Raw genomic sequence first — 20,781 nt, forward strand, 5'->3', positions numbered from 1 at the left:
AGATTATAGAATTGCGATGGTCCAGTTTAGCTCCTCTGAAGGGCTCAGAATAAGTCCTTGTCAGGATAAGCAAAAGTCCTTGCCCCACGTTGTGGACGCCAATTTGTAATGTGCTGTTGTCTCCAGAAGCTGCCTATCGCTCTCTGGGAGGAGATCTGCTGTGTCAACTCAAATCTCTCGGACAGATTCTTCTTCCTGTAGAGAACCATTGTCTCCAGACAGTTGCGGTCAATTCTGGTCCAGAGTAGTGACTTCCCTCTTTTATCCTCCCAGAGAATGGGTGTGGAATAACGTAAGGGCTTCTGGGAAAAATTACTTCAACCAATGAACTTGCTCCTCCTAAGCATGCAAGCTCTTCCCCAGGAAAGGCCCGAACTAGAGAATTGTCAAGTACCGACTGAGCACTTAGTAAGAACCTAACATTATAGGATGATCAATTCTGATGGATGTGACTCTCCAACAATGAGATGATTGATGCCAGTTCCAATGATCTTATGAAGAAAAGAGCCATCCACATCCAGAGAGAGAACTATGGGAACTGAATGTGGATCACCAACATAGCATTCTCACATTCATGTTGTTCACTTGCATTTTGTTTTCTTACTCATTTACTTTCTTTTTTTGATCTGACTTTTCTTTCAAGAGAATTGTATAAATATGTTTATACATATTGGATTTAACATATTTTAACATGTTTAACATATATTGGACTGCATGCCATCTAGGGAAGGGGGTAGAGGGGAAAGAGGAGAAAATCTGAAACACAAGGCTATGCAAAGGTCACTGTTGAAAAAATTATCCGTGCATATGTTTTGAAAATTAAAAGCTTTTTTAAAAATTAAAAAAACAAACAAACGAACGAACAAACAAACGGAAAAAAAAAAAAAAAAAAAAAAAAAAAAAAAAAAAAAAAAAAAAAAAAAACCAGGACAGCTAGGTGGTGAAGTGGATAGAATACCAGCCCTGAAGTCAGAAGGACCTGATCTCAGACACTTAACAAGTTCTAGCTGTGTGACCCTGGGCAAGTCACTTAATCCCAATTGCCTCAGTAAAATGAAAAAAAACCAACCAAACAAAAAAACTAAACCCAACCTCTGATCACATGAAGTTGCATCTCCAGGGCATCATCAATTTTCCCCGAAAGGATCATTTCCCCCACCACAGCCCTATCTTCCCCGCCTCCCCCCCCCTCCCCCCGCCAGGGGCTGGAGTCCTCCAGAGGCCAGAGTTTCAGTGTGATGTCATCTTTTCGATTGTCAGGTTTCTAGAGACAAAGATGAAGCAAGTATGCAGGGAGGAAATGGACTGGGGACTCTCCCTGCTCCCTCCACCCCCGTCCCCGTGCTACCTCTCTCCTCCTCTGCACTTTGTCATGCACAGACTTATCCAAGCCTTCCGAATCATCTGATTCAATACAACCCACTTGGCAGAGGAAGGAACGAATGAAAAGCCCCATCTCCAGAGCTGCTGGGGTCACTTCCAGGCACAGACAGACAGACAGACAAGGCGACACACAGGCAGGCCCCTGAGCTCCTCCTGCCCATCGCCGCCCCGCCCCTCTCCCACCCAGCTGAGGACAAACGCCGTCCCAGGCCGTCCCTCCTCCCGGAGCTCCGGCTGTTCCTGGGAGCTGCCCACGGACCTTCTCCCGGGCCTTCCTGACTCATCTTTCCCCACTCAGGCTCATTTCTTAGAAATGCTCCCACACAGCAGCACAGTCCCACCCCTCCCCCCCGCCCCGCCCCCTCCCACATCCTTGTTTATGCTTCTGTGGGTGGTCCCGGTGTCTGTACCTCAGGCAGTTAGAGCCTTTGTGGGTCTCTTTGTGACCCCCAATGACATAGCCTCCATCTCCCCATGTGGAGCAGGGGCTGCCCTGAGGGCCCCAGGACCCCAAAGGGGCTGCTTCTATGGCAGCTGGAGAAGGCCCCCTCTCTCTTCTGGCACAGCCGCAGCCAGCAGGAGGGCTTGTCCTGGGTACAACCTCGGAACTGCATCCAGCCTCTCCCGTGAGAACCCAGCATCCTCCCGAGTTGGGTCTGACTACATCACTGTTCTGCTCACAAACATCTGTGGCTCCCTCTTCCCTCTAGGATCAAACATATCTGCCTGTCTGGGGTGAAAGCCTTCCCGAACCTGCTCCAGCCTAGCCCTCCAGGCTGACTGCACGTTGCTCCCCATCACACTTACCAAAGTTTCTTATACAAAGTTCCCACCTATGTGCCTTTTCCCAACTGTGTCTGCCTTTTCCCACCTATGTGCCTTTTCCCAGGTGTGTCTGCCTTTTCCCACCTATGTGCCTTTTCCCAGCTGTGCCTGCCTCCCACAATGCTCTCCCTCCTCATTTCCATCTTTTTCACTCACTTATTCCCTTGGGACTCACATTGAGGGCAGCCCCAGGGATCAGTGACCCCCCATCTTCAAAATTAGGTCATTTAGTCTGTATATGTTGTGTAGACTTAAGGATCCAGAGCTAGAAGAGTCATTAGAGGACACTGAGTTCAACTCCCTCGTGGAAACCGAGGCCCAGAGAGAAGGGGTGTGTTTAAAGTCACGGGTGCAGTTGCCTCATCACATGGTTTCTCCCCAGGAGAAGAGAGACTTCTGGAGGACGGGGGCTGCTGCTCTCATTCTGTTTTGTTTTTTGAAAGAAGGAAGACACTGTGGTGTCTAGGAAAAAGACAAAGACTATGAGACATCCTGGGTCTTCTTGCTCTCTTCCCTTTCCCCATCAAATTCCTGGAAAAGACCATCTACACTCATGATATCCATTTTCTCTTCCCCTTCTCGTAAAACTCTTTGCAATCTGGCTCCTGCCCTCATTCCTCTCCACAGATGACTCCCTCTCCTCCCCTGCCATGGCAGTGACATAGAATTTTTGGAAAAGAGAAAAAGCTGGTTAGTAAAACCAACCTCTCAACCATCTGCCAGTGTGTACAGCGTTCCACACCAGTTACCCCTGTCTCTCCAGAAAAGCACGGAGATGCCTTCCCAGAATTCCTCATCTTCCTTTGTCCTTCACATTTGCACTGTTGTCATGATTTGTGCATTCAGAAGCACCATCTGGGATGCACCCTTTGTTATGTCTCAAAAATGTGCCCTTATGTTCATATACCACAGTGTATTTGTTATTATTTGTCTTCCATTTTCAAAGAGGAGCAGTGATATCATGGGAGTGTCTTAACTCTCACCTAAGTTGCATCAAAGTGAGGCAGAACTCCACAAAATCATCCGCTTCCCCCTCCCAGAAGCACCCTAAATCAGGACAGCTGCTGATGGCCCAGGATGCAGTGGGTGACTTTGGGACTGTCAGTGTCTGATCAGATTCTAAGCACTTTAAAGGCCACGGGTCACGCTGTTCTCATCTGCCATTCCCTGGGAAAGTCTTTCCATGCTTGGGGTAGACATCCCCTAACTCACCCACAGGTTTGAGGCCCGTTAGTTGCCCTCAACCTGATTTAGTTCATTTGTTGAGATTGCTCCGTGGGGTGTGGCCACTAGGTGGATACAAGAAAGATTTTGGGGTACAGGACCGTGGTCATTTCTGAAAAAAATCAGGCTTATATCTAGGGGAGGCCGTGGGGGATGGAGGAAAATTGGAACACTAGGTTTTGCAAAGGCTAGCGTTGAACTGTCCACGCATAGATTTGAAAAATAAAAAGCTTTGGGAAAAAAAAAAGACTTTAGGCATATGTCCAAAGCAAGAAGGGACACCTAATTTGGCTTTTATTTTGGGTGAGGGGTGACTAACCCCGGGAGTATCCTCCTTAAGGGAGACAGGCACTCCAGCAGAGTAGGGCAAGAGTTCATATAGAATAAGTAGGAGAATAAGATAATTGGGCAAATTTCCTAGGGGTTTGGGCAATTTGAGGTAATGAAGGCATGAGAAAATCCCACTAGAACCAAAGGACCTGCCAACAGGTCCCATCCTTGGGACGGGATTTATTTCAGACAGGTATTGGTAGGTCCTTTTGTCCATAAAAGACAGGCATGGAAAAAAATCTAAGAGACAATCTAGGTCTGCCTGGGAAAAGGAAATGGGTCCTTTTGTTCTAGTGAGATCCAGGAGAGAGGGACGGGATTGTTGGGGCTGGGGCAGCAGCCCTTGGAGCTCTTTAGAGCAACAAGTTGGAGTTAGGTGAGTCGGGCGGATCCCAAGGTGGACAAGCACCGGAGCTGCTGGTCCTCCCAGAACACCCCACACACCCTCCTCCAAACAATGGGCCTCTCCCTTTTTGGTTTGCGAGGGACTGTGACCCTCCATGTCTGGGTGTCTTTCCTTGTGGCCAGGTCCCCCTGGGGATGAATGGCCGATGGAGGGTTTGTCCGATTGGCTTGTAGCCTTTCCAAGATGGACTAGCTCCCTCTGGTTATCTCAGCTCTTCTCTGGAGGGGAAAGTGACTTTCAGAGCGGGTCTGTGGGGTTTGCTTTTGCTTTTCCTTTATGGTTAGTGATCTGAGTGACCTTCCCCAAGACTGGGAATACTTTCCCTCCTTTCTGGGGATGGTTTCCTCCAGTCCTTGAGCCAGCTCTGCTCCAGGTGTCTCGGAATTATCTCTTAATTGCTTTCTCCATGACCTTTTCTGCATCCTCCTCTGTCTAGAGCTCCAGCTACATTTGTCACAGAGGCCTAAGAAAAGATCACTGGGGATTGCAAACTCAATGTTTCCGGGGCACCTCCAGCTCAGCGCATCCAAAACAATGCACTGATCTAGCTCCCAAAACTTCCTTTCTTCCTACCTCCTTGTGGCTGCAGAGGGGGTTCCCTGCCCCTCATTCTCTCTTCACTCTCCCATTCTCTTCACCCCCAAACCCAGAGTTTTGCCAAGTCTCATTGTTCCTACCTTGAAAGTGCTTCCCAGTCCCCCCCCCCTGCCCTTTTCTCCATCCATCCAAGATCCAGGGGCAGGCAGAGTGCACCCTCAGACTTTTCAGTGAGTATGCTGCCCAAAAGGATCTTCCTAAAGCATGTCTGTCCGGCAAGCCTGAAGAGCTCCTCCACTGACTCCCTTTGACCTCCAGGATCCCCTTCCAACTTTTACACTCTCCTCATACACAACCCCATTTCCCACCTCCATACCTTTGCACTGAATCAACCTCTGCCTCCTCAAATCCTTTAGCACTCAAGGTAAAGACCATTTCTCCTTCCCCACCTCCAGCTTCATAGCTACTGAAATGACCTTAAATTAATTTGGGAGGGAATGTGTAAAAAGTCCTTTTTAGCTCTAATTTCAAATTAATGGCATTGATACAAAAGCATATGGTCAGCAGGACTAATGCCTCTCACTACTTAATAGGAATATTTGTTCTCTTTCAAAAGGGGTATCCCACGTCCAGCTTGATAGACTTGGCTCTTCTCAGCAAAACAGTGATCCAAGACAATTTCAATAGACTTGGGATGGAAAATGCCATCCGCATCCAGGAAGAGAACTATGGAGACTGAGTGTGGATCGGAGCAGAGAATTTTCATTTTTTTGTTTGTTTGTTTCCTTTTTCTTTCTTGTGGTTTTCTTCCTTTTGGTCTGATTTTTTTGGTACAACATGACAAATATGGAAATATGTTTAAAAAGATTGCACATATTTAACCGATATCAGATTGCTTGCTGTCATGGGTAGGGGAAGGTAAGGGAGGAAGGGAGAAAAATTTGGAACACAAAGCCGTTCAAAAATGAATGGTGATCTGGAGGGCAATTTGAATTATGCTCAAAGGGCATACCTTCAAACTGTGTATACTCTTTGATTCAATAGCATCTGTATCCCAAAGAGATCATAAAAAAGGGAAAAGGACCTATATGTGCAAAAATGTTTGTAGTAGTTCTTTTTGTAGTGGCAACGTACTGGAAACTGAATGGATGCCCGTCAGTTGGAGAATGGCTGAATAAGTCATGCTATATGAAGATTATGGAATATTATTGCTCTATAAGAAATGACCAGCAGGATGAATACAGAGAGGCCTGGAGAGATTTACATGAACTGATGCTGAGTGAAATGAGCAGGACCAGGAGATCATTTTACACAACAACAAGATTATGCTCTTTTCAACAATGAGCTTATTCAAGGCAATTCCAATAAATTTGTGATGGAGAGAGCCATCTGCATCCAGAGAGAGGACTTGCTTATTTTTGTCTCTCTCATTTTTTTCCCTTTTGATCTGATTTTTCTTTTGCAGCATGATAAATGTGGAAATATATTTAGAAGAATTAGACATGTTTAACCTATATTGAATTTACTTGCTGTCTAGAGGAGAGGGAGGAGGAGAGGGAGGGAGAAAAATATGGAACACAAGATTTTGCAAGAGTGACTGTTGAAAATTATCTTTACATGTATTTTGAAAAATAAAGAGTTATTATTTAAAAAAAAAACAAATAAATGACTTGTTAACCAAAAAGAAGAATTATCTTCACATGTCTTTGGGAAAATAAAATACTATTAAGAAGGAAAAAATAAAATTTAAAAAAGATATCACTGAATCTCAAGTTTGGAATCGGCTCCTGAGAGCATCAAGATCAACTCTTTTTTTTTTTCTTAATTAATGTTGGTTTCAGTGGTAAAACAAATGTATCTAGTGTGTATGTCATTTTTTCACTTACATCTCCCTTATATCTCACCCTCTCTTCTTGAAAGAAAAAAATTTGAGGCAATTGGGATGAAGTGACTTGCTAGGAAGTTAAGTGTCTGAGGCCAGCTGTCAACTCAGGTCCTCCTGAGTTGGGGGAAGGAGGGGAAACTTTGGAACAGGTTATACAAGGGTCAATGTTGAAAAATTATCCATGCATATGCTTTGTAAAGAAAAAGCTTTAATCTTTAAAAAATTGACCATTCCTGTTATGGGGTGTTAAGTGAAACTTCAAGGTTGACCTCGAAGGGGAGTGATGGGGAGTAGGACCATAGGACCCAGAGCAAGGGACCTGGAGTCTGGAAGACCAGAATTCAAATCCAGCCTCAGACATGGGACATGGGTGAGGCATTTTGCCATTTGTTTCAGTTTCCTCGGTGTAAAAAGAGGATAAGAATGAAGAGTCCTCCATCCCAGGATTGTTGTGAGAATCAAATAAGATCGTATGTGGGAAGCCTGGCACATAGTAGGTGCTATAAAAATGCTGGCTGACATGGTGGCGATTCTCTTTTATGAGAACTATTTCACAGCTCCCAGTTACTGGCAGTCTTTGCTCCGTCCATAGTCTCTTCTAGTCACAACTCTGGAGCCTGCTTCCTCCATATCTGGGCTTGTCCTTGGTGTGTTCTAGCTTCCATTTGCTCCTGGGAGCACTTTTCCAACTGATCCAGGTTGAAAACGTGCTCAGTGGAGAAGGGGAAGAGGAAGAGAGAGACAGAGAGAGACAGAGGCAGAGACTCTGGTGGCCCACCACTAGACAGGACTCAGAACTTCTCTGCCGGCCTGACCGTCTGCTGCCTGTAATGTTCTCTTCTCTAAAGTACAATGTTCTCTGGGAGCAGGTTTCTTGGGGAGCTTCTGGAGGCAGCTTTAGTTTCAGTTCAGTTTCAATAATCACCTCAAATGCAAGCCAGGAATTAAAGTCTAGATCCTTTATTTTGTCCTTCAAAGTCTTGTCTCTTTTCCTGGGCCCCGTTACCTTAATTAGAGGCCTATCTCTCTCCTTGGTTCCGAGAGCTCTCTCTGAATGTTTCCAGCCAGCACAACCGTGGAAGTTAGAATGAGTCTAACTCCGCCTCCGAGAGTGGGCTTGTGGACTTCTGACTTGTGAATCTCCCAGAAGTCCAAGAGTAGGCTTGTCCTTCAGCCTCCAGCCAGCACAAAGGTGGAAGTTGGAATGGATCTTGAGTCCGCCTCCAAGAGTGGGCTTCTGGGTTCCTGTGGGCTTGTGGGAGCTCCTCCTTACACATGCTCTCTTAAAGGTGTGAACACTACTAAGTACTAAGTACATAATCGCTTAGCACCTTGTTTCAAGTTTCTGGCCCATAGCAGCTGCCCATCAGCCCACAGCTGTGGCTGAGCCCTTCTTCTCTGGGGGACTTATCTTTTCTCCAGCCACTACAAAGTCCACATTAGTCCTCCCAGGCTACCTTAGGGTTTATTTGTAGCTCAATGGAATCAGAGGAGGTGTATGGACGTGTGAGCTTGGACTGGGGTTTGGATCCCCCCCTTCCACATATCTGATGACTTCATGCTATCCAGGGAGTCTAGCCCACTCTCTGAAGGACAGAAAACCACACAACAATGATGTGGAATGTAATGGGGACGATGGCCAAGAGGAACGAGGTGTGTGGGTGTCATTGTCCATGTGTCTCCAAGTGTCCATGTGTCTTGTGTGTTCATTTTATCATGTGTGTCCATGTGTCTCTGGGGGTGTGTGTCCATTGTGTGTGTCCTGTGTGTGTGTGTGTGTGTGTGTGTGTGTGTGTGTTGGAAGGGTCTGGGGGAAAGGACGACTAAATCTTGTGGGTGAAAACATGGTTAAATACTCCCCCCTCCCCTCCTCCTCCCCCCCAGCTTGCATTCTTGTTCTTTTTTAAAAAATGTTTTTGTTGTTGTTCTTAAGCACATAACCCATGACCCCCAGAGAAACTTTTCTGAAAACAAAAACCAGAGAGGATTGTGAATAAGCCCGTGATCCTCTGGGCTGTACAGCTTGAGTTTGGCTCTTTGTTTTGAATGCATACATTAAATGTAACAAAGAGATTGGACTCCCAGAACCCCCTTGTCTGTGGCCCCTGCTGACCTCTCTCCTCTCCCTATTTTTAGGGCTTCTCATGGAGACTCTTAACTATTTTTGTCCCTACAGATCCTTTGTTTCTTTCATGCTCTCTTTGGGGGATGGCAGAGTCAGAGAGAACACACACTCTCACGGCACTTGGGGGCATAGCTCCAAGTTGTTTCCCAGAAGACAGCTCCAGTAGCCTGCTGTCCCTCAGATCCTCCAATACAGGTCAGCCCAAAGCTGCCTTCATTTGTACTCTTTATTATTCATCTGGAGTATTATTCCCAGGGCTGTTTTTCCTTTCAAAAACTGCCAGAGTGTGTCCTTTGACCTTTTGTCTCTTGGAGAGCGGCACTTGATCTCATATTTGAGTCAGCTCTGTAAGTTATTCTAGATATGAGATCTTTATCAGAAAAACTTCCTACAAACCTTTCCCCTCCCCCTTCCAGTTTTGGCTCCATTGGTTTTGTTTGTGCAAATCTTTGTATATTTTATATTCCCTATATGATCTAGCGCGCTTCTCTTCATCCTCGTTTTTCTTGACCTCGCTGCAGCCTTTGATTGTCCATCACTTGGACACTCTCACTCAGGTCTGTGACCTACTCTTCTTGGTTCTGAGAAGATTTAGGGTTGATCCTGTGTCATTTACTTAGTGATCTTATTTATGATTTGCTTTGTCCTATAACTAAGTGATGGCTCTCTGTCTCTGAACTCCGTTCACATTTCAACTGACCTGTAATGGGTTTTTTACTTGACCTGAAGCATAATGGATTTTGCTCTAATCTTTTACCTTTACTCTGTATATATCTCTCTGCATCAGGTGTGTTTCTTGTTAATTATATATTGTAAGATTCTGATTCTTAATCCACTCTGCTATCTGCTTCCATTTTATGGGTGAGTTCATTTCCTTCACATTCATGGCTATGATTACTATTTTGTGTATTTCCCTCTGTCCTGTTTTCCCCTGTTTATCCTTCTGTCTCAGTCTCTTCTTTGAGTTCCTCCTTCCAAGCTTTTTGGTTCTGACCACCAGCTCCTGCAAAGTGTCCTTCCTTTTATCAGTCCCCAATCTTTGCGTATGCCCCTCCCCTCCCACTTCCCCATAGGGTAAGATACATTTGTATACCTAACTTCCCTGTTATACTTTGAGTCAATTCCAGTGAGAGTAAGGTTCTAGTGATGGTTCTCCACCCCCATCTGTTCTCCCCTGTTATTATGCCTCTTGTGAGGTAATTTGCCCCATTTTACCTCTTTCCTCTTCTCCCACCCTTTAACTTTGTTTTTATTTGTTTCTGTTGTTTCTTTTCTTCTCATCTCATCAGAGTCAACTTAGAAACATGTTCTCTATTTAAACTACTAAGTGCCCTAATAGTGATACAATTCTTAAGCGTTACCAGTATCATTTTCTCATGTAGAAATGGAAACAGTTTAACTTTATTGAATCCCTTATGATTTCTCTTTCTTGGTTATTTTATGTTTCTCTTGAGAGTTATATATGAAAATCTAACCTCTGGTCTGATCAGGAATACTTGAAAGCCCTCTATTTCACTAAATATTCATTTTCCTCCTGAAAGATTGATTATACTCAGTTCTGCTGAGCAGGTGATTCTTGGTTGTAATTCTAGTGCTTTTTTACAGTTCTCAAGGGCAGAGTCAAAGTAATATTATAACCCCAAGCCCTGAACTAACTGGAAGTCATTTCAATTTGACCCAAACATCTACTGAATGGAGACTGTTATTTTAGGAGCTGGAGAGAATAAGATGCCAGCCCTTGACCTCAAGCAGTTTAGAAAGAGGAGGGGGGGAGGGGAGGTGGGAAGAGGCTGAATAAAGAAGTATACATAATGATTATATAAATAATGCAATTCGTGTTGTAGTTTTTGTTCAATTGTCTCTCTGACTGTGACCCTGTAGATAATGTATTTTTGGCAAAAATACTGTAGTGGTTTGTTTCCCCTATCAAACCCTAATTAGCTAAAACCCTATATAAGTTCCCTGCCTCGGTTTATCTGCACCAAATGTTTTAGACAAGAGTCCCATCCTGTCCTCTAGCTTAAACTCCACATTAAAGATTAAAAACCAATCTCTTGCTTGCTTCAGTTTCTCTGGTATTACATTAGGAGACTCTGACTCCCAAGCCAGGATATATTCTTTACATATATCATATTGATAATTACAGAAATCATAAGAATTTTCACATTCCCTTCTTTAGATCAAAGGTTGCAGCAACCCTGAAAATCAACGAATAACATTCATTTGCTCATGATTTTGATTTTGTGTAAGAATAAATGTCGGGAGGATACTGGAAAGGTAGCACAGTGCCCAGTAAATTTCAGGTTCTCCCAATCTCCCCCATAAACAACAAATTTGCACCTGAGGGCAAACATAGACTGGTGAAAAATCTAGAAAAGAGCTAGACCAGGGGTCCTCCTAATACACCCTGAGAATATCCGAAGAAAGACTGGGGGTTAAGACCAACCTCTGTGAAGTGCAAATATCCCCAGGCTGGCCAGCTCTGCAGAAACACCAAGTGGGGAGTCCTGGAGCCAGCTGAGTGTGGCTGGAGCTCAGCAGGAACCACAGAGACTTCCACCTCCCAGTGGTGTTGTGTTGTGGAATCCAGGTCTGAGTTAGGGAAGACTGAAGGAACCTCAGCTGATTGGGAATGCCAAGGCCCAGCGAGGCTGCTGAGACAGGGACACTGCTGGCGCCTGCACGAGGGGTGAGCTCTTGTTTTGGGGGGCCTGGTCAGAGTGGAGAACTGAAGGGAAGCTTGAGGCACCATCCCCCCACCTTACAATTGGAGGTGTCACACTAATACTTCTTTTTTTTAATTTTTTATTATAGCGTTTTATTTACAAAATATTTGCATGGGTAATTTTACAACACTGACAATTGCCAAGCCTTTTGTTCCCATTTTTCCCCTTCTTCTCCCTCCCCCCTCCCCCAGATGGCAGGTTGACCAATACATGTTACATATGTTAACATATGTATTAAATACATTATATGTATACATGTCCAAACAGTTATTTTGCTGAACAAAAAGAATCGGACTTTGAAATAGTGCACAATTAACCTGTGAAGGAAATCACAAATGCAGGCAGACAAAAATAGAGGGATTGGGAATTCTCCCAGAATCCTTTGGCTGGGTGTAGCTGGTTCAGTTCATTACTGCTCTGTTGGAACTGATTTGTTTCATCTCAATACTTCTTATTTTTTTAAAAATGAATTGGCAAAGAAAAAAGAACCCCACCATAGAAACCTACTATGGGAACAGGGAAGATTGGGTTTCATCTTCAGAGGAGGACCCTGAAGTGAAAAAAGCTTCTGCCCCAAAGAGTAATGTGAAACGGCTCCCTGCCCAGAGAGAATTTACTGAAGAACTAAAAAAAGAATTTAAAAATCAAATGAGAGACATTGAGGAAAAGCTAAAAAAAAAAAATCTTTCAAGAAAACAAGAAGATTATATATATTAAAAAAAAAAGTCAACCAATTAGAAAAGGAGATACAGTCTCTTGAACATGAAAATAACTCTTTGAAATAAAAATTGGACAAGGGGAAGCCAGTGAAGCTACAAGAGATCAGGAAATAACAAAACAGATTATAAAGAATGAAAGAATAGAACAGAATGTGAAGGTCAGCAGGGATAGGAAAGATCTATGTGTGTCTAAGTGTGAGGGTATGTATGTGTATGTATATATCTACATATGTATATGTAAATGTATCCTTTATTATAGCGTGCTTGGGACTGAGGGGGGTGAAAGAAAAAAGAATCAAGTAAAAAGGGTGCACAGCAGAGAACAAAAGAACAATTTACAAGAAAGTAAAAAGATGGACGTTCATGAATGTAATTTCTTCTATTAATAGATAGACTTTCTTCATCTGTTAATTGGTTGTTAGGTATTTTGAATTCTCCCTGAAGTTCTGCTGGGCACGTGACGATGTCCTTTTTGGGTTCATTTTGTTTTGTATTCTTTTTCTGGTTTGTTTGTTTGTTTTTTCTTATTTTGTTTCTTTAAATAAAATGAATGGGAGGGGGGGAGAGAATTGAGTTTCAGAGCAAATGTCAAAGTAAATGGCAAAGCAAATAAAGAAAAAAAAAATCAGATGAGGAAGGGCAGATTGGCGAATGCTGCCAAAGTTTCCAGGCAATGAGGAGAGAAGCTCAAATGAGGCTGAGGAGGAGACATTCTTCAGAATGTTCTGTCCCCTGTTCCCCAAGCCTTTTGTTTGTCTGTTGGAAGCACTCAAGTCTTCCTTTATGTGAGGGGATTTGATTCCCCCACATCTTGGCCGTTGGGTGTCCGGCACCTCATGATTTTGCAATCCCAAGTAAATCAACCTGTATTTGGAACTTGGTGACTAGCTTCCTTGTACGCTCAGGCCCATGGCTAGTTCTGCGGAGAGGTTCCCAACGAAGGGTGCAGTGTCAAAGGTGACTTTGGTATCATCAGGGATCTGACAGATGCCAACGGGGCCACATTGGGCAGGAGAGGAAGCCTCCATTGGCCAAGGAGAGCCAATTTAACCGGAGAGGAATCTCCACACAGTGATTTCCTAGAAATACTGACAACTTGGGCATAATGAATGCAAAAGCTCAGAGGCCTTCCCAGAAGGGAGGAGGCTGTGACATAGTATAGAACATCTTTGGGGATGTTGGACCCCAAAAGCAATTTGGGGAAACAGGCCAGTGTCACCAGTTGTCTCAAAAGAATTTGTAAGCTTCCACATTTTCCAATTCAAGGGGCAGAGATTTTATTCTGCTGCTAAATTTCCAAGAGAGTTAGCTGACTAACCCAAAGGAGTTAGCAAAGCCAGTGGGGCACAACTGACTAACCCAAAGGAGTTAGCAAAGCCAGTGGGGCACAACTGATCAACCCAACGGAGTTAGCAAAGCCAGTGGGGCACAACTGACTAACCCAAAGGAGTTAGCAAAGCCAGTGGGTCACAGCACCAACTCAACGGAGTTAGCAAAGCCAGTGGGTCACAGCACCAACTCAACGGAGTTAGCAAAGCTAGTGGGGCACAGTTGTTCTTTTATATGGAAAATATAACCTGGGTGGGAAGTCTGGGGAGTAAAAGCTGCTCGGTCAAGACTAGAATTCTAATTATGGCTCTCTAACTATGGTTAGAGAAGAACTGCCCAAAGGCAGCCTGGGAGGCCTTAGCAACACTGTCCAAAGTTTTCCTAGAGCGGCCCCCAGGACCAAAGTTTTCACCGTGTTTCTGTGCCTGTATTCCCTCCTTTCCCACAGATGAATCAACCAATTGGGAGAGAAGAATTGGGGAGCCTGAAGTCAGTGGGTGCCCAAGGGCAGATGTCAAAGAATCAAAGGAGTTCTGAGCTTCTGGGGAAAAGCCCAAGGCTCAGGGCCAGGATCTTTTTTTTTTTTTTTTTTCCCTGAGGCTGGGGTTAAGTGACTTGCCCAGGGTCACACAGCTAGGAAGTGTTAAGTGTCTGAGACCAGATTTGAACTCGGTCCTCCTGAATTCAGGGCTGGCGCTCTATCCACTGCGCCCCCTAGCTGCCCCTCCAGGATCCTTTAGTAGTTTAGTTTAGTAGTCGGGGGTCCAGAGGGAATAACAGCCCCTTCCCTCAGAACAAGGAAGGCCCGGAGCTGCCGGTCGGTGTGAGCTGCAGGACCCGGAGGGATGGCTTTAAGAAGGGCCAGTCTGGGCAAAGGCCGGGGGCAGAAAGGCCACGCTGCAGGACCTTTACAGAGGGGCGGGCAAACGGGGCTTTGTCCTCAGATGCCGAATGGCCTCTTGCTGCTAAGCACTAAGGAGATACACTGAGTCCCGAACAGACACATCTGGGGAGGGGACCATGGGAGGTGTCTCAGGAAGACTAGTTCTGTTTTCATATCCGAGAAGCAGGACGGCGACTGGGTGAATCCCGAGGGACGGGCTGGCTGTGCGAGCCCTCCCAGGTGATGGCACTTACGGCTCAGCTTTCAGGGGCCACTGGGACCAAAAAGGGGAGAAATAAACCTCTTGGACCCAGAGCTGGGGAAGTCACAAGCCTTTTAGTTACGCAAAACTGCAGAAATGGGTGCGGGACCCATAGGGAGCCCAGGCACACACCTGGGAGGCCAAGACTAAGCACTCTCTCCCCGTTCCCCCGAGAGGTCCCTCCCGTCTCCCCATCTGCTGGGACCTCTGGGAGGTGCAGGACCCGCCTCCCACGCACTCACCTCATCCCAGAACCCCGGAGGTGCTCCCCCTGCCATCACATCCATCCCAAGGTCATTGAAACGAGCCTTAGCTCCTCCTGAGGGGACGCTCGCCTTTATGAGCTCATTGCACATGAGCAGGGCAAGCAAAGCAATCTTTATCCTGCTTCACCAACTCCCCACCTTGCACAGGACAGGATGGTGTCAGCTCTGACTACAGAGGACCACTTTTTTCCCCTGAGGCAGTTGGGGTTAAGTGACTTGTCCAGGGTCACAAGCTAGGAAGTGCTAAAATGTCTGAGGCCAGATTTGAACTCGGCTCCTCTGGACTTCAGGGCTGGTGCTATAGGATCACTTCTTAAAAGTGAGTCTTAGAAAGGGGCCAGTGCAGAAGCCACGGGGAAGTGAAGCAGAGCGAGCAGGAAGTGCTCTGAGTGTGGAGATCATACACAAATCACTGACCACCAGGCTTAAGGACGGGAAAAATGGGTGTTCAGGGGAAGTTCAGGGACCAAGGAGGCCCTTGGCTGAAGGGGCCGATCCCCCCCCCCGTGACCCCAGTGCAGAGTGGCTATGACCTCTGGAAGGCAGTACCAGTTGCACTTAGGTGGGGTGCAATGTCCTAGCTAACTTTCCTGAGATCCTCAGCAGAATCATCATCCCGAGAATAGTCAGGAATAAAGTCCAAATCTCCTTCCCGGTCTATCTCCTTCTCCTGGGGCCGGGCTAGCTTTCGGGGGACCTTCAGACGGGCTTTGGTCTCGGAGAAGTGAGAGAGCCAGGAGAGCCAACCCAAGGGTCTGAGTCCGGGAGCTTGAGCGCCAGCCTCCGGTCCTCTGCCTTCTCTGCCTGTGGAGTCTGCCCTCCCTCCCAGATCTCTTAGCTCTTATACTCTCTGTTATAAGTACATCATCTTAGGCATCCACTCCTAGAACTGCACTGAGTACTAAGTCCTCTGAAACTAGAGAATCATTAGCTTAATCCCGAGTTAACACCTTGTGGCTGACTTGTTTCAAGGACACTTGGCCCTCTACATCTTAACTGATGGGAGGTCACTGGCATCTGGAGCCTCCAAGCCACAGTTAAAGGGAGAGACCTAAAGGTACGGCTGCCTTTACTGGGGGGGGCAGGGATCAAAGTCACAAGGAGGCGGTCCCCCCTGGGTCAAATGGAACAGTGGCTTGGACTTTATGGAGCAGGCCGTTCCTCCTAAGTGGCCGGGGCCTCAGGGACCAGGACAAAAGGGTGAAAGGCGCCGATCCCTCCGATCCAAAGGGAGAGCTTCTGAGAAACAGGCTGAAAGGGTCTTATTCGCGAACCCCACCACCGAGATACACTCTTGGCTCTGGGGGAGGGGAGTAGGGAAGGCAGAGGGGTCTAAAACAGAGCATGGCAGTGGTGCCAATTGGGGCGGGCACCTCTTGCCCCTGTATAAGCAAGGAGACATCTCCAACAGGAGCCATGGGATGACGGGCACGGCTACATATCCCCCCTCCTTGTGCCACCCCTCCGCCAACCCTGCCCGGTCTGCGTCACGCTGAGGGATTGGGATTTCAGGGAGGCTCCCCCAAAGTTTTCTGGGGTGGCTGCTTCCTCTTTTTTCTCTTCAGCAACTACCCAGCTCTCTTTTTACATCCTCTAGTGGCCGGGTTTCCCACAAGTAAAACACCCTCCTGACCTCAATGATTTCATTGGGCCAGAAGGGGAAGGATTGGGATGGGCTGCTGGGAAAGGTAAGGGCGGGGACCACAGGCTGCCAGAGCTGCAGGGGGGGCCAGGGTGACTGGCAGCCATGCTGCAATCTCAGGGGAAGTCTGAGTGCTGCCGATCAGACGGGAGGCTTAATTTCTTTAGAGCTGAGGGGCAGATTACTAACAAAGTAGGAAGAAACTGAACGTGCCCCTGCACTACCTTGTTTGAGAGCAAAGTTGGCGTAAAAGCTCGGGCGAGACTGTCATAACTGATGAACAGCCTTGTGGATTGAGGGAAAGCAAGGGGCGTGGGGTCAAGGAGCTTTCCATCCATAATTTGGGTACCTTAGAAATGCTCCAAGCCCCGGTTCCAGTGACGTGGCTGATGTAGACACCAGATGATGGTAGGCGCCAAAAGTGCTCCCATGGCCGTGCTCTTTGACAAAAAGCAGCTTATTTAAGAGTTAGGGACAAAACAAGAGGTACAGGAGACACCGGGAGTGGCTGGGGCCCGTATCCCGCCAGGGCTGAGCTTTGCTAGATGGGAGAGTTGGGTCCCTGGACAAAGGTCCAGGACGCCTGGTCCCCTCCTGCCACATCGGGAGAGCTCGAGGCTTCACGCGGAATGGGGTTTTATGCATTGGTCTCGAAACTGCGAAGAGCTCGGGCCACATGAAGCAGGCCTGGAGACCGGATCGAGAGCTCAAGTAACGAGTCGCTTTCAGAGTGAGGGACGCAGTGTGCAAACCGGAAGGCCCTGCGCGGGAAAGTTCCACTGGCTGACAGGCCGAGATTTTATACACAAATCATAAGCGAGAAGGGAAGGGGAAGGGGGGGCACAAGGAATCATTTTCAGGACAAGGCCAGGACAAGGCCACAAGTGCAGGACGCACAGACTTGCTCCAGTCCTGCGGGAACAGCTCTTAAGTGAATGCTTCAAATGGAAGGGGAGTGCGTTACCTGTGGGGGGATAGAACCAGAGTTCCGTGATGGAACAGGCTCTACAATCTGCGGCTCCGGAGAGCGTACTCAAGAACCAACTGATCCTTTCAAGCTGTATTGTAAGTCTCTGACTCCCCAGGCAGAATCTGATGGGAAAATGGTAACTCTGAAAAATCTAGATTCTTAATACATTCATTACACATTCATATTGATGATTATGGAGATCACGATCATTTTCCCCGCGTTGTCTTAACAAAGATACTGAAGGGGTTTGCCGTTTCCTTCTGCAGCTCCTAGGAAGCCCGGATGAAATCGCTTGGACGGGCTCGCCCAGCTAGGGAGTGTCCAGGGCTACAACGGGACTCTTCCTGGGGTCGGGCCTGCACTAACCGCATCATGTCGGAAGCGCTTGATAAATGATTACCGACAGACAGACTGACGGACCGGCCTGTCCGACCCCCGTAGAAGGGCCCAGAAACCAGAGTAACGTGCTGTCTTCCCAGATGCATCTGGGACTTGGCAACAAGAATCCCGAGATCTGTTGCCCAATGACTCGTGCCCACTTCCAACGCGGCATGGGGGCACAAATGAGATTGCCCGGAGGATTTGGGAAGATCCCCACAAGTGAGCACTGTTTGGGCAACAGGGCCTCCAGAAGAGGTCTCCCCCACCCCTGCCTCTAGAAGATGGCACAAATAGCGTGGATGGTAGGCCCAGTTCAGTTCAGTTCCGTAATCCCAAATGCAGCCAGGAGTTGAAGCAGCACACAGGATCAAGGAGTTAAAGTCCAACTCCTTTATTGTCTCTTCCAAAATCTTGTCTCCTTCACTTGAGGCTCGGCTAGTTTTCTGGAAGCGTTCCTTTCCCCTTGGTTCCCGAGAGCTCTTGTCCAAATGTCTCCAGCCAGCACAAAGGTAGAAGTGGGAATGAATCAGACTCCTCCTCCGAGACTGGGCTTGTGGGTACCCCTGAGCTTGTGGGACCTCCTTAAAAGTATGCTCCCGGGGCCGCTAGGTGGCGCAGCGGATAGAGCACCAGCCCTGAATTCAGGAGGACCGAGTCAAATCTGGTCACTTAACACTTCCTCGCTGTGTGACCCTGGGCAAGTCATTTAACCCCAGCCTCAGGGAAAAGAAAGAAAGAAAGAAAGAAAGAAAGAAAGAAAGAAAGAAAGAAAGAAAGAAAGAAAGAAAGAAAGAAAGAAAGAAAGAAAGAAAGAAAGAAAGAAAGAAAGAAAGAAAGAAAGAAAGAAAGAAAGAAAGAAAGAAAGAAAGAAAGAAAGAAAGAAAGAAAGAAAGAAAGAAAGAAAGAAAGAAAGAAAGTATGCTCTCTTAAAGGTGTGAGTCTCATTAAGTTCTAGTAAATACATTACTGATCTAGAGAACTGTTAAGTACTACGTTACATTAGATAATTATATCCATTCCAGTGACAGCACCTTGTAAGAATCCTAACACCCAGTGTTCTTGGCTGGGCCCCGGGGGCTGGGGGTGCAGGCTGGGAAGGACCCTGTGGTCTTGGCTGGGCCCCGGGGGCTGGGGGTGCAGGCTGGGAAGGACCCTGTGGTCTTGGCTGGGCCCCGGGGGCTGGGGGTGGGGGCCCAGGAGCTCAGCAGAAAGAGAATCTGAACCCCCTCCCCCCAGCAATAAGATCCAGGATGTCCCAAGGCAGGGAGCCGAGGCCGCCTGAGAAAGGGGAGCTCTCTTTCGGGCCGGGTGGGCCGGGAGCTTGGACGTTCTTCAGCCCCTGCTGTAGGCTCAGTGCGGGCTCTGCGGAGCGTGCGCGTGTGTACGAGCGGCTCCAGAAGCAGCCGAGGTGTTAATGGCCAGGAGAGGCCTTAAGGCAAAGAGCATGAAGGAGGCGAAGGAAGCTGCCCACAATTCCAGGCCTGGGAGGGATCGGACTGTGGGGGCTCCCGGAGGAGATTCCTGAGAGGTCCTTGGGGGGTTCACCTCAAACCCTCGGCCTCCCCTGGCCCCGCCTCCCCTGGGGCTGTCCGCCCTCGGGCCGGAGCCCTCCTCCCCCAGCCTTCCGCGGTCCCCCCCCCGGTCTGGCTCCTGCTCGCAGTCTCAGGGTGGCCCCCAGCCCGGGGTGGGGGGCCAGGCTCCCCCCTGGGGATCTCGGGATGCCCGGGCTCCCTCCCAGGGGTGGGCGTCTCGGAGCCCGCCAGGCAGCCCCTCTGCGGCCGAGGCTTCCTCCATCTCCCGCGGGGCCCGGAGAAGAAAGGGAAGCTGCGGGCGGCGGGAGCCGCGGGGGCCTCCCGTCTGCCGGGGGAGGGACGAGCAGGGCCGGGGAGCGGCTCTGACGCCCCCGCCCGGGCTTCCCGGCCCCGAGCCTCTCCGCTCCGCGGCGGCCCCCTCCCCAGCTCCCAGAGCACTAGGGCAGGAAGCAGGAGTGGGAGGGGCCCTCGGCCGCCCCGCCCCTCCGAGAAGGCCCTGCCCCGAGCCCCGAGCGGGGAAGGCTTGGCGCGTGCCCGGGAGGGGGAGGGGAAGGGGGCGGCGGCGGCTTGGCCCGAGCCCCCTCCCCTCCGAGGCTGTGCCGAGATTGAGCAAGAGCGCGGCGGGGGGAGGGGAGCCCCCCGCGCGGAGGACGGCGACATCCTGCCTTTCCCGGAAAGCTCCGCGCCGGCCCCGGGGGGCTGTGGCGCCGCGGCCGCCCCTGACCCCGGGCCCTCAGGGCCGGGGCATCTCTGCCGGGGCACGCTGGGAGCCGGCCGAGCCCCCGAGCCCTGTACCTCGGGGCAGCGCTCACTGTGGAGCTTCCCTGCCTCCTTCAGCTGTGCATCCCCGGCCAAGAACGAGTCCAACCCGGGCCGGCAGAGCCGCGCTGCCGCCCCTCCCCCACCCCGCCCCCGCCCACCAGCCTGGCCGGCCTCCCCGAGCCCCGCTCCCTGGGACCCTCCTCGGCTGCACTCAGCCCGGTCGCGTAGACCAGGAGAGTGGAGGCTGAGAGGTCGGGGGGAGGCTGCGGACTCCACTCCCACACGCCCCCTCCCCTACCGCTCCCCCCCATTCCTCCTCCCAGCCGGAGATGCTTTGGGGGCCGGGCCCGAGCGGGGCGCCTCTCCCAAGGGACCCTCCTCTTATCGGCCCTTCGGGATCCGGGTCCTGGGCCGGTCGGCGGCCCGGCCTCCGCTTGCCCGAGGCGTCGATCGGGAGGGAAAGGAGCCCAGGGCCAGGCGGCGATCCCCGGGCCTCCGCTGGAGCCCCCGCGCCCTCGGGAGCCCTGGGCTACACCGCCAGCTTCTCCCCCCGCTTCTGTCCGGCCCCCGGCTGTGAGGGGACCTGGCCCTGGT

The sequence above is a fragment of the Sminthopsis crassicaudata genome, chromosome 1, assembly GCF_048593235.1.
Source record: "Sminthopsis crassicaudata isolate SCR6 chromosome 1, ASM4859323v1, whole genome shotgun sequence".
Classification (NCBI taxonomy): domain Eukaryota; kingdom Metazoa; phylum Chordata; class Mammalia; order Dasyuromorphia; family Dasyuridae; genus Sminthopsis; species Sminthopsis crassicaudata.